The sequence below is a fragment of the Arctopsyche grandis genome, chromosome 8, assembly GCF_051622035.1.
Source record: "Arctopsyche grandis isolate Sample6627 chromosome 8, ASM5162203v2, whole genome shotgun sequence".
NCBI lineage: Eukaryota > Metazoa > Arthropoda > Insecta > Trichoptera > Hydropsychidae > Arctopsyche > Arctopsyche grandis.
Window position 1 is genome coordinate 15740007 of NC_135362.1, and position 16540 is coordinate 15756546.

General features: G+C 33.7%; 1 protein-coding gene across 1 annotated transcript in view; it reads right to left on the reverse strand.

Annotated features, from left to right (window-relative positions):
* The window catches only part of LOC143915489 (uncharacterized), a 53378-nt gene extending 36976 nt beyond the window's left edge, over window positions 1–16402 (reverse strand). Inside the window, exons 1-2 of the mRNA XM_077436166.1 lie at window positions 15931–16402; window positions 1259–1317 (exon numbers count right to left, since the gene is read on the reverse strand). The gene's annotated coding sequence lies outside the window, so the exon portion shown is untranslated. The remainder of the gene's footprint in view (window positions 1–1258; window positions 1318–15930) is intronic.
* Window positions 16403–16540: the final 138 nt, after the last annotated feature.

The window sequence follows — 16540 nt, forward strand, 5'->3', positions numbered from 1 at the left end:
TTTGACAGAATCCTTCACTTACTAATTAGAGAACTGCTATTAAATTCCATCTACAATTATTGTGCGTTCTTCACTAATTGCCAAGAGTACGCATTAAATAAACGATGTTTATCCGTAGCATTTACGCCACTGCAGTTAAGAAACAAAACCGTGTATTATTTAACACGAATTGAAATACTCATTAAAATGCAATACCTAATCTTTACGCCATTCTATAAACGAACACTTCACCTATAATAAAATCAAATCATTACCTACGCTACCGATTACTTGAAAAACGGGAAAAAAACCGCAAACTACTGGCAGCACGTGTACTTTATAATGTTGACCTTATGTTAAAGAAATTCCTATGTAAATGGGCGTATTGTTTTAAATGGCATCGAACTAATTACTTTCTTCATTTAGTGCCGTATTAGGTATTGTCGATGTTTTACGAACGAAACCAGTTTCGAAACGGAAGATTTATTATTATTATAATGGGTACAAACAAATAAAGTACAATAATTCGAATGACTCATTCGAGCAATAATAATAATGTCACATTGACTCAACAAAGACACGATGATCGATTCAACCCTTCAGCGTCCGAACACCGACAAAAAGCTTATTAATGTATAAAAATAAAGATTTATTTTATGCCATATCGATATGACGGACATCAACGGCGGCAACGCAACGGTTCAAGAAGCAAAAATTTGCGGTTAAAGTTTCTCTTCTTCGGCGTGACGTGGAGAAATCTGAAGAAACTCACTGCGATATTCAAATAATATAACTTTTTAATTCAAAACGGACAACATTAGAATTCAAATCCACGGAGAAATGATGCAACGCAATATTAAGACGATAAAAACAATGGGTTTCATAAGGTCGCAGCGCGGAGAATATTTGATTTGTTGTGACCGAGTCGGCTATTGTTCGATTTCCGATTATGGTCACCGTGGCATTTAACTGACCGGTAAGTAAGTAGCTGGTGAGCACAATTGCCATTGTCGGTAGATGTCCTTATAACTCGGGTATCGTTAACCTCTGCTACACCAGAAACCGTTTAAATCTCGACTGCAAATTGAAAACTTGTCCGGCATAAATCAGGCGAAGAATAAAGAAAGGGGAAAATTTGCGCAGAAACGAAAAGAGGAAACGAGAGACAATTAAGTAAAGAACACCTTCGAAAGTAAATCATTTCCTGTCATTGTTGATAAACATTGCATGAGAATAATAAAGCACATTGCACAACTATTTAAATAAATATAATACACACCTCAATGAGACGTTTTGCAAATATGTCCAAAATACAACAGCATAGGAAGTTGTAGGTATCTGAAATTGAAACAAAAAAAAACATGTCATTTAACATTTGAAAAATCAAGTATATTATATGTATAACTTAAAGGCCATATTCTATGATAAATATCGTAACCCTAAATAACACAAAGGTCACTTGAACTATATATGTATATATGTACAAGAATGCCACAAAGAAAAAACAAATAATTCTATTGATTCACGCGCCGATTTTACAATACGCTAAGTTGACATTTTCCGGCGGACACTCTCAATCGATTTTCGCGAAAATTCGCACAAAAGCGGATGTTGCATGTTCTTTTCGTTTTCGCATAATCGACAATTCGACTTTTTAATCATTTATTTATATCGGAGAACGATTCCGTGACGAGTAGATATTGTGTGTGTGTCAAGCGTTCTTGTTGTAAATTTTTATTACAGAGGAAACAATTTTCACATTCCGTGATTTAAGCGTGTTTGTGTTTATTTTATTTTATTTGTTTTTGTTTTGGAAAAACGATCGATTGCGACATCTCAGTCGATTGTTTACGATATGTCAGTGCGCTATATATGTACCTACATATACACATATACACAATCTTAAGGTTTAAAAATACCGCATAAACTTCCGGAAGTGCTCACTCTCCCTTTCATGCAAAACAACGTACATAACTCCGATTACATTTTATAATACCTTTGTATTAAGATTTCGATCTATGTAAATTTTACATAATTGACCAACGATAGTAGCAAGCGTTGAAACATTTATACAATAATAATAAATACTGCATAAATTTGAATACATAATCACTTGATTCCCCGATCAATGCCAAAATATGGCCGATCGGAATTATTAACTTTCATTTAAAATCATTTTTGCGTAAACATTAGAATGAATTATCGAGTGTTCAACGACAAATGCATCGCGATTATAATTCATAAATTAGCCTAGATAGTGTTAGTCCACATTTGGGTATGTATTTTTACCTTTCCGCTCTGATTTCCGAACAAACGGAACGTGGAGCGAGATGCGAACAACGAACTTCACATTATATGAAAACATTTCAACGATTCAGCACATCCGTTTAAGAAACTATAGATTCGAATCGAATTTTTTTAATTAAAAATCATATAAAACACCAAACTCAGCGAACACAATTTCAATCGCAATGGGACGACGTAGAACGAGCCCACTTTGCAAATTACTCAAAGAAAAAAAAATCAAAACACGCTATATTATACTCAATATAATTTTCATAAATGTTTTCAATAGAGATGTTGCGTGCATCATCGATAAAAATCTCGAATCAAAAATTTTCATACGAACACCTGAGAGTGTGCACATTTACGTCAGACGATTCATTGTGTAAGTGCACTTTCAGAAACGCACGAAAAATGCATCTGAAGGCATTCATTCGTTCTTCGCGCTCAATTTCCTCGCACGTTTCTTGTATCGAATCTGCACGCGAATCGCTCACATCATTGACGATAGATACACACATAGATGGGTATTTAACATTGAGGAATTCGTTTAGAAATTCGAAGCATGTGTTGCATTGGCTCTACGATGCATAACGATTACAAACACACACACACACACACACAAAACTAATAATATATATTAATTTAACTCGAGCGTACGAAGCGAACCGATCAATACTAGCATTATACTAATGTCTACGTGTCTGTCTGGTTTTGCTAATTAATTACTTACGTTAAAAATCGGCACTTTATTTTTTTGTCTGAATCTACCTACTTACATTAAGAGGATCAAGGATACATCGATTAATACATATATGTTTTGAATCTAAATAAACGGTGAAAGTGATATGTGTCAATCAATGAATCAAAACAAATTCCAGTAGTGTATAATGAGTGCTCGATCTTAATTGAGACATACCTACGTATTGATAAATGATATCTATTAAATTCGTGGAAAAAATATACGTCACCGTATGATATCAAATAATGATATTCAAAAAAATATTTTTTAGATTTTTAAGATTACATACTTTGTATGCATTCATACATTTTTTCATACATAATCGATATTCAAATCGAATCAAAGATTCATTGTGTTGAAATTGTATTGTTTTATTATAACTTTTTATCAATTTCACAATATTTCAGTCTAAAACACAACATAATCTAAACTATTTTTACTTCTCGTTGTAATAATAATGAATTACATATGTACATATGTAATCCGAGTTTCTAAGGGCTCCATATGTATGTATTCTGAATTTATCATTGTTTGCTTTATGACCAAATTAGCCTAAAAAATATACACAACATCCCAATTACCTCCCCATCCTGAATTAACACCATCTACTCCCCCCCTCTCTATGAAATAAAAAGCTATAAAATAAAATAAACCATATTTATGACGTCATAGGGTCGCCAATAAAAGCGACTGGGGTCTTTTTTTTGGCGGGAAAAGTGATGGTATTGGCAAAGCATGCAGACGAACGGAGTTGCTAGGCAACGGGGGGGTGGAGAAGAGGAGGTAAATGAGGAGGAAAGAGAGGGGAGGTTCACTTTCGCCAGACTGCACGCCCAGCTGATTGTGCAGTACTATATTTTCAGCATTTACGAAGGTCAAGACCCGCTTTATGGTTGAAAACTTCCCCTCACACTACAATTCCAAAAACAGTCTACTATTAGGAAGTGTACGGGAAAATTCGAATAAGGTTCTATGTATGTAAGTATGTATATTGCCAGACCAGACGACATTGATCTCGAATGCATACATACATACACACATATATACGTATTTAGTATGCGTCAGGCTTAATTTTTTTTGCGCAAATGCAAAATTTGTGTGCGGTTCTTATCGCATACTTTTAAATTTGCGAGGCTTAGAGCGTAATTTGTTACGTACGTACAATTACAAACATGCTTAATGCGCTTTTGTATTCTAAACACGTGTACGCGCCACAATTTTACAATTTATTTACAGTTGGCCACATTGTGGCCTCAATACAAACTACGAGATTCGTTAAACCAGCGTTCGTCAGGATTGCTGATAAACGCCGATGACACCCGATTTTTGATTTTTGACCGGACACATCTTCGATGTCCCGTGTCTTGGGAATTCTTTTCTCGAATCCCGGGAAGAATATTTCAATCAAAACGCTGTTTAAATATTATAATAAAGGCGAATGTACTTATATCCTTCGATGAAACTGTATTATGAAGTGAGTGTATCCTTCTTGTTTTGACGATTCTAGTATTGAAGAAAGCTTTTTCGATTCTGATGAAGATAGGATAACTGTTTGTTTGGTGAAAAATGAAGAATTAAATAAGGAGTTATCAAAGACAAATCTACAAAAAAGCGTAAATAAAGATAGTCTCGACTTCAAAAAAAGAAATGAAAATACAAGACAGAAGACAGGAGAAAAAGCAGATAATTAAAAAAAATTCGTTGTGTTAGAAAAAGCAGATAATTAAAAATAGTCTGTATGTACATATAAAACCGACGTCGATCAAAATTGAAAGATTTTTTTTCCTATGCTGGATATACATATTTGCACTAAATCCAGAAATATGCGTTCGGATTCTCATTAATATATTTTAGTATTCTTGAGAAGCTATTTCAAATAAATTTACTTATATAATTACATTTTTCCAGTTAATAAATACTTTTATTTTTATTTCTTTTAATATTTTGTAAATAAATAAATTTTGAGATAATATTTTTAGCACGGCTGTAAAATAAATTATACGACAAATGTCAAAACGACATTTAATGTCAAATTAACATATCTATATGTAAAATAGCTCGCACGACAGAATCGGCGTTTGCCCGGCAAATCAAACGTCACGTGGGTTGCCAGTAACAAAAATAAATTTTGTCGTTTCTGTGAAATTATAACCAGTTACATTTTCACTGGCCTCTATCAGTGAAATTATAATTTTTGACAGTTGGATAATAGCGCGTCGCCCCGCTCCTGTCCATTCCCACTGTCCTCATGGTATGTACATACATCGTAATATCCATTCAACCCATTGTAATATCTTAACAGCCAACACTTATTTATTTAAGGGTTAAGTTAGTGTTGGCCCTATTCATTTAAGATTAGGTTTGGTATATATTTTTGTTACTGGCAACCCATTTGACGTTTGATTTGCCGGGCGAACACCGAATCCGTCGTGTGAGCTATTTTAAAGAGGGGCACTCTTTTTATTTGCACGGCGAAATGTTTTAGAGATGGGTATTCGCATATAATGTCATGATAAATACCTAATTTGTCTGGAAATAGGGCTATTTTGCCGGGCCGATAAATGGTACCCATAAATTTTATATAATAACATTAAAAAATAAATTAAATTGAAAAAAACAAATTTTACATCATTACGATCCCGAGCTCCCTCCCATTTCCCGGAATCAAAAATGTCAAGGAAACCCCAATACTCATAAAGCCTAAATTCATCTTTCGTATCGGCGAAGCTTACATAGATTCACTCATTGTTCGGTAGAAAATTCAAGTTCGGTGGAATATTTTTACATTGAGCTACACAAATTATTATAAACCATTGTTCTGCCCGTTGATATTTCAACTCGTGATTTTGGAAAGACGTTGGAACACACCAGAGTCTATTGTCGCTAACGGCTTCAGCATAGCCCTTTCGGTCACTTCCCATCGCTCATCGCGCATCACCTCCTTACTCCCCCCCCCCCCCCCCCCACGCTGCCTCCTTATTCCATCTCACGGCACACACAAGTGTGTGTCTTCGTTGATTCGGTGACTTTCGGTTCAAATATCTGGCACTCGAAAATTCCACCCACCGAGAGTTGACCACGCAACTTATCACACTAGCGAGAATATTCCATAGTCGCGATTTTTGAGGTAACGATTGTTGTGTTCGAGATCGCCACGTGCGAAATATTTCCATACGCTGCCCAACCGTCCGAAATTATATGCGAACCTGGCAGTATATGTCGGAGTATTTCATTTGGTAAAAGTCGAGTTAATTCAGGGCAGGGCAATACTATTGGCATCGCAAAGAGTAGCCAAACACAGGAAGGAGCGACCTAGCGGTCTCCGCCCTGTCGAGAATTCCGACTTTTACCTAAGCGTGTATATGTATGTACATACATTATGTTGTCAGATAATCTCATAGCACAATAATATGAATCCGCCCTCAAAGATAGCAATAGCGTCCTATAGTTTTCTTACATTGTGAAAAATATATGCCTATAGTTCCACCTGAAAATTTTGACACAATGCGCATTTCATATAATATATACATAAGTATAGGTCACTGATCTGTCATAAGTGTAGGTACATACATAAGTATAGGTCACTGATCTGTCATCTATGCAAACAGGAAAAAAATAGAGTTTTATTTGGAGCTCACACATAGGCGGATCAAAGGGGAGTGCCATCCCCCCCCCCCCCCGTCATTGGACCAGTTGAATTTCATATACATATAATACATACGTATGCTTTAGTTTTTCACAAGTTTCCGAAAGACTTGAAATTCAGCCACAATCATATTTGAAGAAAATTTCTACAGTAACACGATGCTTCAGATTTAATTTTTATGAAATATACAAAATGTCTTCCTATTAATATCAATTATCAAATAAAACATGACAAAAACTGAATGCCGCCAAATCAAACCTCATCCTATTTTACTTGAATCTGAATTTAGAAAAATTTTGTATATGCATCGTGACTTCGATGGGTTTTTTCCACATTTCACCATTTATTATCGACTTTCGCCGTTTTGATACTTTCAAACTTGAACCTTCTACAAATCCAACGAAATCCCAAGACATTTGTCAACGCCCTCCCACCTTCCCCTAAGTTCAATTCCACGTCTGATCCTCGACGAAATTGGATAAGTTCCCGCAGATAAAGTGCAACTTCCGTGTAATAACCGCTTGGGGGTTAAACATACCCCACACAGCATCCGGTTGAAATTTAACCACACTGCACTTCGTCACACACAACGTACATATGTATGTCTATCTGTCGACAGCCGCGTAAACTTGCGCGTGCGCAGAATATATATATATATATATATATATATATATATATATATATATATATATATATATATATATATATATATATATATATATATATATATATATATACAATAATAATTCAGAAAAAAAGAAAAAAAAACAGTCAACAGTCCGTTACGACGTTTTAACAGGACTCGCGACCTCTTTGCAACGCAATACCGTTAAAAGCGTATTGTGCGGTCTTTGTTGCCATCAAAAACGCATAATCAGATAAACGAAGATACAGATGACATCGTAAAAAATAATATTACCGGAAATAGAAGCCTCCGAGGCGCGAGGCGCGATGATATGTGTTGTTATCTCAAATAAAAACATCTAAATTACCACGAGGAATGCATGCGCATGTTTATGTGCATTATGTATATTTTATTACTATAATGTTTTCCGGAATAGTATTAAAATGGTATACATACATACATACAACGAAGGTATGAAAATTAAAATTTGCGAGAAAATTAACAAATGTAAACATAATATTATCATATATCTATAATATTAAATGCGGAACCTCAATTCATGTTTTCAAAACTTTGTACACGATATACATAAATACGTATATACATATGTAAAGAATCCTTAATTATTAATTCAAATTATATTTAAATGTATAAAAAGTACGATTATTAAAGAGTCGGAAACTTTTTGAGATTTTAAATTTCGACCAAAATTTAAATAAAAAGAGGCGATTAACGAAAGGGGTGAAATTTTGAAACCGCAATACCGTGCGATGATGAAGCCATAATGAAATTTACTTAGGATCATGTTCAACGATATTTCAGTTTACTTAGGTCAAATGACACAAATATTATGGTAGCATATTGAATAAAATATAATATAAAATCACATCATCATTAAACGGTAAGCCAACACTGAATCTAAGACGATTACTCAGTACTAAAACCAACAAAGACAATGATTGATTGCAATTCCCTAGCATTTCCATTCAACAGTTAGACTTCGAAGCATATTCAGGATAATTCTAAACAATAAGCATTACAAAGACAAATTGTCTAAACGCGCTTTGACCCCTCCTTGTTCGCACCGACTCCTGAAAGCCGGAATTGTGCGTTGACAGGGCAAATAGACAAATGTTTACCCTGTTTTCCCGGCATATTGTGTTTCGGAATACGTTATGAAGTGAAGTTTTCCCATAGAGCGGTCATCAATCTCCCCTCTCGGTAACAGCCCACCCCTTTGCCGACATTAATATTTAAGAAGGTTCTGCAGCAGATCTATAAATTCAGCCGCAGAGGGGGTCGCCGAACTGCTGCATTGCGAAAATGCAGCCTCAAATACAGACGCCTAATACATACTTCCTAGATATAGTACAGTCACACTCTGCGGCATAACGTAACGAGTCTATTCTACCCTATCGGAAAAGCGATAGAGCCTTTCTTTGTTGAAGTTGTGCTCATTCATCTTACGGGGTGTATGAAATCTATTCAATTTTGCCTGGCGTAACTTTTTTGCTACTACATAGTTTGTACAGCATAACGAGGGTTGAATCTGGTTTTAAGTAATTTATCAATAAACAGCTATGTCATCGTATATATTAATCTAAAGCAGGAGATGAATTCGCAAAGTTCAAAAGAATTCGAAGCCACAAAGCGTTAGATTTATATAAGGTAGTTAGATTTCATGCAAGTCAAACCGGGATACCCCCCCCCCCCCACCCCCAAAAATAAAATAAGATCAAATAATTTTTAATTTATATTAAATAATTTAATTATATTAATTACTTAAATAGGAACAAAAGCAACCATAAACATCTAAATTTAAAAAATAAAAATAATACAAACAAAAAATACAATTTTTTTAATAAATAGGTTTCTAAAATCTATATTTTTTTATACTTTTCATTAGATTTAGCCTTTTCCAAGAGTATTTTGTTTGTAATTAGATAATCATACAATTGGTAACAATTTAAATCATAGTTTTTAATGCATTTTAAAATACTTTCAACAGTATCCACAGAAAGTCTATTTCTTTCATCTATCATCGAACTTTTTTCATAGTTTATGTTAGATATATATTTTTTAATTCTGAGTTTAAAACTTCTGTAGGATTTTAAAAATTAGTAAACCGGGACATTTGGGTGTCCCGAGAGGTTTGTTCGGGACACCGGGACACGAGAATTAAAACTGGTGACAATCCCGATTAATCGAGACATCTGACAACCCTAATTTATACTACATATGTATATGTATGCAGAATCAACAAAAATTAGCTTATCTCAGATCTATCAAATTGGGATAAGATGATTTTCACACCATGTGAGATGGAAGACCATGATGCGTACTATTTTATTCAAAACATCCTCAAATAACTTCGAACAACGATACTCAACTTGCAGACACAGAATTTTTTCGTCGAATCAACGACAATGGAAAATTACATGCTAACATGTCTGGAGTTTTCTCAACACAATTTTGTTTTAAATTTACAGATAATTATTATCCTTTAGATATGTCTAACTCTTCAGGCGAAAATTCTGAAAAATCTCAAAATTCAGAAGTAATAGTCCAACTTTCAGTTTGAAAATTTACAGTACAAAATTTTAAACTAGCATATCTATACTTAAAATGCAACTAAGTTTATATGTATGTATGTACTTCACTGAAAAGTTAGAAGTCTTTCTAAAAACCAATAAATAACATACATATATAAAGATCAACCCAAAATAAAAATAATAATTGAATCAGCATCCAAAATCAAGCTGCTAAACCAGATTGATATAAACTTGGATTTGTTTAATCTGAAATATGCTGATTTGGTTGAGGGATTGTTGATTTTGTGATTTAATCTACATATGTACATATGCAGATAGATGCTTTTGATTTTTAGTCCTATTTCATTGCTATTTTTTTGTATCTACATATATGTACATACATAGCCATACATGTGTATGTATGTCTATTTTTCTATATATGTTTGTGTATTTCTATTTATGTACATATGTATGTACGTATTTTTGTATACGATAAGCCATAGTGACGCACTGGAGTAAATCTGTTGTCACTATGACAAAATTGTAAATAAAATAAAATAAATATTGTGCACACATACATATAGGTATTATAAACATTATACTGCATACCCAATATCTTATGTATTGAAAAATCTAAGAACCTTTACAGGAATCAGCACACTTCACAGGCGTTAATTTCAATTCGAAGAAAGGAGCCGTAAAATAAGGAAATTGAACAAAAAGAAGGGCATTGACGATAAATTAAAAACGCCGGGTGCGAATGATTCTGCAAGTGCAAGCGTATCGAACGGCTCGGGGAGCTATAATATAATGATATATATTAAAAGCTTTGGGATTTCACTCTCGTCGAGCAGTGGGTAGGGCAGTAGGGGGTAGAGGAGCAGGTGAGGGTGGGCAACTACCCACCACCAGAATGTTTAAGGGCTGGTGGGGTAGGTAGGGTGACTCTGCGGATCGAACCGAGCGTCTCGCTACCGGAGCGCATGCGCTCCGTACGGGTCCACGTGCTCCTGCAACCCCCCTACCACCCACTCACCTTCCCCTCCCCATAGCCAGTCATCCCATAGTCATCCCATGGCCATCCAGGGGTTTGGCATTCTGCGTGTCAAGGTCTCGCATCCGCCATCTCTCTGATGCAACGCGAATGCTCGAACAACAAACCGTTTATGAAGCACGTGGGACGCCGTTTGCACGTGTTGTTTCAAACGGTGTGTATGTGTGACTCAGAAATTTGAATAAATCCAGTGCCCCCGCACTGTTTGTAATTGCCTCAGGTAATTGCCGCCGTAGATTTGACCCGAAGGCAAAACGACATAAGTTCAAGAAGTCTAAAGTGAACCAAGTCCCAACATTCGCACAGGTTGGACGGTCCGATATAACTAGAAATATATGTATGTACATACATATGTATGTAAATCAATAGAAAAAATATTGATAAAAACAAAAGTTCAAAATTTTGCTTCAATTAATAAATTATCAAGTTCATGAATCGTATACTTCATACAATCAACTAAAAGGTATTGAAGACTGAATTCCAAATTATATATAAAAAATGTATATTCAAAACGTAGTATTAGTAATAGTTTTCAACAAATATTTTATATTTGATCGTTGGCATACAATCAGCTTATATATTATACATACACTTAGATCAGCATCCACTACTGACTACACTGCACTGAGCTTGTGGAACCTCTCTAACAATAATAAAAAATTTACATCTGTAGCGAGGATCAGTTGAAATCTTACGAGAATCCTTGACCGTAAGTATTGTCAGGTTTAAATGTTAAAAGACACTAAAATTTCATACCATTTTACGTTCAAAAGTAACAGTGACAATACTATAATACATGTTTTGCTTAAGACTATAAATTTATCCACTTACTTTACGATAAGATGCGTGCGATTTTAGACTTAAAGGACCAACGTCAACCATAATTTATTTTATTATAGAATTATCGATCTATTAACTCACTATGGACCGTGAACACATTCGCTGTGTTTTTAATAAAACTTCATTCGAAGGTACACAGAGTGTCTGTTTTTAAAGCCGTCAAACTTCATACAAAAAACGTATTATTTAAAAGACTTATTTTCAAACTCCCATTCATAGATATCATGCCAGCATAATATATTTTTCCAAAATATCGATAAATAAAATTAAAAATATATATTTCTATGGTTTAAAGCTTGATTTTTTTCCAAGGAATTGATCGATAATATTCCAAAATAATAATATTCAGAAAAGATTTCAAATCCCCGTATTCTGCGCACGCATACGGGAGGAAAAGCCTGTTCCTCTTGTTCCTGTTGTATCCTGCTCGCGCAAATTAAGTGAGTATGTACGTGAGTATGTACCGTTTACCATACACCCTTTTTTATCTTTCGACTTAAGATCTTTCGATTTTCGATCTTTGCCTTCCGATATTTGTGTTTTCTGTAATTTAACATTCTGGCTCGTCACGGAGACCGATAAAATGTATACAAAATTGAATACAGCAATCACCACATTTTAAGAAATACTGTCTGATATTTCATACGGTCGAAGACAACTGTAAAGAAGCTGTATTCCAATTTTTAATTACAACTAATTTACAAACCTTATTACTTGTACCGTTACTTTTCGAAAAATACGCGGACTCTCATAGAGAGCTTTTGGAAATTCGAGCGGTCCATAAATACGTTAATATTATCGACTTCAAAACAAAAAATACCCAATATAAATTTTAGAAATACGTATTTTATATCAAGTAGATCAAAATTTTTCATTTATTTTTTTAAATTAGAATTCACGAATTATCATGCCGCATCCCACAGCGAAGACACGTTTGAGAAAGTCACATTCTAATAAAGTAAAAATTATTTAAATCACTTATCATCTGAAATGCATCAATTATAAATAATAAAAAACCGATGAATTTGATATTGAAATTTAAAAAAATTGCGTGTGTGAAATTGACTACTTTTTTATAATATCTATGTATAAATCATATTATACGTAACGTTGTACATATGATACGTAAATCTATAAATTTTACGCATCGTAAGCGTTTGAAAGTAACCTGGACATTAAATAACATTTAACAACCGCATCCCGAGAGGCGTAAATCGATGCACTAATGAGGAAGATGTGGGCGTTCAAGAACAACAAAAAAAACACATCAAGTGACATTCAGTCGTAATTCATATTTTCGGGTCATCACAAATTGCATCAGCGGTAGACCAATTGCGATAATAACAATCAACGATTCACTTTAAACGGAATCAATTCGTCATGCGATAAATAAAATGTGCAGCAGCAAGGTGTCAAATGCGATAACCCCGAGTCCAGATAAGAACAAACCTGCGAAAATCCACAGATAATGTACATATATGATCGAACGCAAAAATCAAAAATACGAAAAGCAAAGCCTTGCAGATTAAAAAAAATAGAAACAAATGTGCAGATAGATTTGAGCAAACATTGCGCGACGTTGACTGTTTGCCCTCGGCGAGATGAGCGTTTTTCATTGCGATGTTTTCCCTTGCAAGAAAAATAGATGGAAAAGTTGTTTTCTTAAGACGCTGCTAGCTTTTCATTGCAGCCAGTTTTCCGAGGCACGTTCCCACAGTGATTCATCACAGTGTGTTTTTCGCCGCGATATTAATATTCCATTCGCAAGATAAGCTTGCATGGAAGAAATACAAGTACATGTACATTCACCATGCTTTTATGATTTGCATTAAAGAACACAATGCTGAACTAAAGCATCGTGAAAATATGTTACATGCAATGATGGAATCAAAAATAAAATGTTAACATTTGTCATTATAAGTAATTACGACAAATTTGAATTTTCTACGAGCTTATCCCACTATCACATAAAATATATTACACCTACAACATTCGTCTATTACATACATTAATATTTTATCCAATTCATGAGTCAATAAAACATTCAATCATTTACTAGTAAATAAAGTCAATAAACTTTCTTTATCCAGCTAGGACAATCAGCACAATCTTATTTTCAGCTTAATTCAGAATAAATTAATACTAATTTTCATTTTAAATTATTATGAAAAATAAATTTAAATACATTGCGTAAACAATGTAAAATAAATATAAACAAATGTATGTACATAAAAACAAAAAAATCTTTATTCATATTATTGTAATACAATACAAACAATTGCATTCAATCATAAACAAATGTAACAATAACGAATTTCAACAATCAAATTTTGAAGTGTGAACTCTAGAGTGGAGATATAGTGATCTTTCAATATACAGAATCACTCATACATACATTTAATGACGAAGATTGAAATATAGTGTCGATATAAAAATGTACTTGTATGTGCATACATTATTCGATTTATAATAACAAAAAAATGGTATAATGATTGACAGTTTAATTTACATTAAATATATACATATGTATTGTGTATTAAACTCTCAGGGTATGTACATGTATAAAACGCACGTATGTATATTGTCAGATTTTCAAATCACAATACATACATATCTCTATTCGTATATTATATACGGTATATATAAAATGGTTATACAAATAATGCTACAGGCTTAGCCCATTTTCTACGAAAGTCTTTAAAAGCCGATCTTTGTGCATGGTTGGAAGATGGAATTTATAATAATCAAAATTTTAAACCGCAATTATGTATGTACATATGTACATAATACATATTCTCCTGCAGTGGAAGTCGTGACTGTGTGAACCATTTTGACTATAATGTATTTATACAGTCGGATAACAACCTCACATATGTACATATGTATGTCCCTGACATTTGCGAGGTTATCGGTTTGTGGTGATCGCATGTCCGAAGATAAACTTTAATTTTGTGGTATAAAATACTCGAAGAACTTTTCTCGACTTTTGTATACCAAACGATAGAGAGATGCTGTATACATATGTACGTATATACGTACATATATACAAATTTGGACGTGTGAATTTTCTATATACATATTTTATGGCAATTATTAACTACGGCAACAGTCAGTCATAATGACCAGATCATTAGAATCTATATGCATAATAGATGGCAATTTCCGCCATATTACGATAACATGAAGCAAAAATAAACATTATCATTCTAGGTTTTTAGATCCTAGTTTCAATAATCAAGATCTGCATTGCAAAAATGTCAAATTTCCATTGTTCGTATGTGAGAACTTCCGACACGTTTTTCATAAATTTTCCGACTTAAAAATTCCCAACAATGCCCTATGAAATTTTTGCTTATTGTATAATTGAGAAGAATCTCTCATTTTTATTTCATACAAACGTCACACTTTGTATCTTTTATTGAGATTATCATTATCTTTCCATACAAATTTTTGTTTATTATATGTATGTACACATTTTATATATGTATCAATATGACGACGTAATGCACTGTGAACATTCATAAAAGAATTTCGTTACCTGAATCCGATCATGGTAGTTTTAAAATTTGTCCCTTAGATCGTGAGAATGCTTTTAATTCTTGACTAATCCTACAGGTAGATGAAATACATAGTGCAGGTACCTATTTCACAGGAAATGCATTGAAGGGATTTTAGCTACCTGTTTTGTTCACATCGACGTTTGAATTCAAATGACAAAACTAAAAGCGAAATTTCAATAAAATCGAAAGATACAACATATAATTTTTATTAAAATATGTACATATGTACTTAGAATAGTAGATTAGAAAAATTGTTATCAAAAATAAACTGAAATGTTTTTGATTCGACTAATTTTGAATAAAATTAATGATATTTGTTTTTGTTCATATGCACGTACATATATAATAATCTAATTCTCTACATAATATGAATGGAATTAATTTATTTTTTTTAAATGAAATAAATGCCAAATTTTCACTACAGCCTAAACAATAACAACGATTGTATGCAAATGAAAAAAAAATACATAAATTTTAAGTTCTATTTTAAAATGTCACTATTGATCCGAGGATGCCGACATGAATGAATGCATTCAATGCACCCCACAGAACAAATCATACTGCATGACATATTCAAATGCACTTAATCTCTGCGTACGCCATGCGAATCGCTAAAACGCATCGTCAACACGTTATACATTTTAAAATATAAATAAATCAAAAATCTCACCTGCGAAAAGTCCGTTTTCCTTCGCAGCGTGCAAATTTTCGCACGCGTACTGCAGATATGTAGATTGAATTTTGAACGCACTCAATAAAAAAAAATAATAACGTCAATGAATATTCAAATCATACACGAACGATATTCACTTGTTTATAGTTTTTGTTTTTTTTTTTTCAAATTAATTGTTTAGTTTTATTTTTAAATAAATAAACTGTCTTTGCGGACCCGACCGAAATCAAATATTGTGACGTTACGTTCCTGCGTAATTTTCAATTTGATTTTGGCGCGTGTTTTAATATTATAAATTAGATCTGTCGACTGTCATAATGTTATTAGTATTATTGTCACGAGTATAGTACACGGCAAACGATTTGAACGACACACGGCGTGCTCGCGAGCCGAACCGGCATTATCAAATGGTAACGCACCGCAGTAATCGCACGGCTACTATCTAGAAAAGGGATGGCTGTCAAACTGTGAGGCGGCACCCACTACGGATGACCAAACCTAAACTGTATATCAAAGGTGACCACGCGGGCTATTTTTTTTTACTAATAAAGGACGAATACCAATCAAGAAATTAATATTCTTCTCGTATCTTCTGAAACGGTCTCCG